Genomic DNA, 3,449 nt, shown 5'->3' with positions numbered 1-3,449 from the left:
AAAGACACACGCTGCCCCACCGTTACCATAGAAACACCAATGAGCGCGAACCACACCGGCCAAAGTTAACATTGAGGCTAGGGGCAATTTCAAATTTGCCCCTAGACGTTAACTGCGTAATCTACGTATTCTACGTAATGTAGACTGGGATAATGCGAAACCCGCGAGAACTCTACCCCGAGACTAAGCAAAAAAAACATACAGTGAGAGTGACATCAGGAGTTACAGGAGATTTACAGAAGAGTTCGCTATCAGTAGATTTTACACAATTTTGAAAGAGTTTTTTAATTAATGAATAACCATGAATAACGTAGATTATTTGCTGAGGGTGCAATTCAGCACATTGCCGCAGGAAGAAAAATTAGAAATAAAACGTTTGGGACCACACAGACCAGACGACTTCATTCTGAACCAGCCTGGTGAGAAAACAAACCGAAATTTCAAGATGGAGTGGTTTGAAAGAAAGACATGGCTAACTGCGAGCACAACAAAGACAGACAGTCTGTCTAATTGTTTTACTTTAATGCTATATTATTAGCATTACAAGCAATCGACTGTATTGCTGGCCCTGTTTGCTTATGAAGGAAATCTCCAACGTGGGCTGTTCATGGTTTCACTGATGTGAAAAATCAGGATAGGGCAACCAAACGCCACGACAAGTGTCTAGATCACGTTGGTGAGCACCAACGTGATCTTGACACTTGTCGAGATCTAGGCCCAATGATAGGCCCAGATTTTTTTATTTACTTTTACAAATCAATAGTAGGCCTGATTTGACTAATATGCTTTGCATCCTTTCCTTCTCAAATTACAGTGATGCCACTGGTGGCTTTGTATAAATTGTATTCACATAACCCCCTCCCTGCTATTTTGTAGTTCACCAAAACACCCTGAAACAACTTGAGTCTCACATTCTTATGCCACTATACACCAACAGTGCAAGCAGGCCAATGGCAACCAATCCTCCCTCACTTTACAAACATGTCTATTATTATAGTGCGTACCATGTTGGCGCTCTGAGATTCTTTGGAACGAATAGTGCGTTTAAAATATAATGCAATATTATTATTATTATTATAGGCAACATCTTTGTGTCGTACTGAGCGCTAAAGCATGTGAAATGTATTTGAAATAGGATGTCTGCTCCCTGCTGGCACTCAAAATGCAGCCCATAGTATACCTGACTGGTCTATATACGTAGGCCTACTGTTATAATAATCAGCTACCTCTATTTTTGTGACGTAATATGACGTCATATAAATTTGCCCCACCAGAAATTTCAGGCTAAAATCGCCACTGGTTGCAGGTGTGATGCGGCGACAGCTGAAAGTAGCTTGTTGATCGTTGCAGGGGCAGGATACCACCACCTGGAAAGTGAGCAAAAAATGGTCTGATAAAGCTGAGGTGTAGGAAGAGACCACTAGCTGTGAAATGTCTACACCGCGGGTCAGAACGAGATCCAGCGTGTTTCAACCGATGTGGGTTGGGTGCTGGACGAGCTGTTTGAAGCCAAGCGTATCTGTAATGGACAGAAACGCCCTTGTGAGGGCATCAGACGGGTTATTCACGTGAATGTTGAAATCCCCAATAAGCAAAACATTGTCTGAGTATGTAGCCAGATCAGCTGCAAAGTCAGAAAACTCATCGAGAAAAACTGAATACGGTCCTGGGGGACGGTATACTACAGCTAAAACAAAAGAGTCTGGAACTCGTTTTGCTTCTCTGGGAGCTGAGGTGCAGAGCGCTAGCACCTCGAAGGATCTGAAAATATATCTATTCTTTGGCTTTAAATTAAGGTTAGAATTAGATATCAGGGCTACTCCACCACCTTTCTTAACTTCTCTAGATACTTGGGTGCTAACGTAATGGGGTGGAGTAGCTTCGTTTAGGGCTAGAAACTCATCTGTTTTTAACCAGGTTTCACAAAGCCCCAGTATGTCGATCTTTTTATCAATGATTAGATCATGGACCAAGAGCGCCTTCGATGAAAGCGACCTTATGTTCATGAACCCTATTCTGAGTGCTTCCTTTTTATTATTTTCAGAGGGAGTCCGGTTAACACTCAGCTCTGAAGCGGTCAAGGGGATACCGCGGTTTCGACATACTGGTTGCGGCCCACGTCTGCGGGTTTTACACCTCGAGACAGCGCGAGGCCGCACCACCGTACATATAGGTACAGCGTTATTTTCAGAGGGAGTCTGGTTAACACTCAGCTCTGAGGCGATCAGTGGGATCGCCAGAGTTGGACATACTGGTCGCGGCGCTCGCCTGCGGGTTTTACACCTCGAGACAGAGCGGGGCCGCACCACCGTACATATAGGTACAGTGTTAATTTCAGGGGGAGTCCGGTTAGTTATTAGTATTTGATTTGACATGCGGTTTATCATGCGATTTGCCATGCGATTTTGCACGCCTGTACTAGGTACAGCGTTAATTTCAGAGGGAGTGTGGTTAACACTAAGCTCTGTCATGCGAGTTAACATGTGATTTTGCACGACTGTACATATAGGTACAGCGTTAATTTCATGCGATGCGTCATGCGTCATGCGATTTACCATGCGATTTACCATGCGATTTGACATGCGATTTGACATGCGGTTTGACATGCAGTTTTGCACCACCGTACATATAGGTACAGCGTTAGTTACAGAGGGAGTCCGGTTAAAACTCAGCTCTGAAACAATTGGGGCAATAGATCCTGGTTCAGCTAACCCATCTGCTGTTCTCGACTCTGTTCTAGACTCTGCAACGTAGACTATCATGTTGCTAGCAGGTTTACTAAACTCCTGGGGCCGGTTGCACCAACTGGGCGTAACTAGGCCTGGTCGTAACTGCTAAGTAGGTCTTAGTTACGACCTGGCGTTAGAATGGAACTAACGCCGGTTGCACCAACGGGACTTACGACTGGTCTCAACTACGCCCGGTCTTAGCCATGCGCGGCCATGTGAATGTTCCATGTAATGCGCATATCACCGCGTTGCTAGGATACCTCGTGACAACAGCTGTTTACTATTTTACTTGACATGCTGTTGGACACCGAAATAAATAATTCATTCGTTCACTCATTGTCATTCATCAATTGTGTTAATGCCTAACAATAAAACACTGCAAATGAATATAATTAAAATATGTATTTGTAATGTCTGGTTTACGACGAGCAGGCATTTAGACGGGAATGGTTCTTTTTGACAGAAGCAATGCATTGAACATTATCAAATGACACGGAGCTAAATTGAGTTGTTTTGAGACTGTAGGAGAGTTTTGCTTAATTTGTCGGCCTATATAAAACATATAAACATAGTTAAAACAACATTCGCAACTGATTATAAGTTGAGAACGGACTAATCGGCCAGCGATATCTTCCCGACAGGCAGTCGATCTGTGAACACTGATCATATCGCCGGCTGTGCTTTGAAATGCAGTTTAGTGAAGCGTACTGAGCAGTTGCA

At 43.8% G+C, this 3,449-nt stretch overlaps 1 pseudogene; it reads right to left on the bottom strand.

The window, feature by feature from the left end:
* Nucleotides 1–247: 247 nt before the first annotated feature.
* Nucleotides 248–2,675, bottom strand: LOC130375849 (uncharacterized; annotated as a pseudogene).
* Nucleotides 2,676–3,449: the final 774 nt, after the last annotated feature.

The sequence above is a fragment of the Gadus chalcogrammus genome, chromosome 2, assembly GCF_026213295.1.
Source record: "Gadus chalcogrammus isolate NIFS_2021 chromosome 2, NIFS_Gcha_1.0, whole genome shotgun sequence".
NCBI lineage: Eukaryota > Metazoa > Chordata > Actinopteri > Gadiformes > Gadidae > Gadus > Gadus chalcogrammus.
Note: the sequence above shows the minus strand (reverse complement) of the source record. Positions and strands in the feature narration are given on the sequence as shown.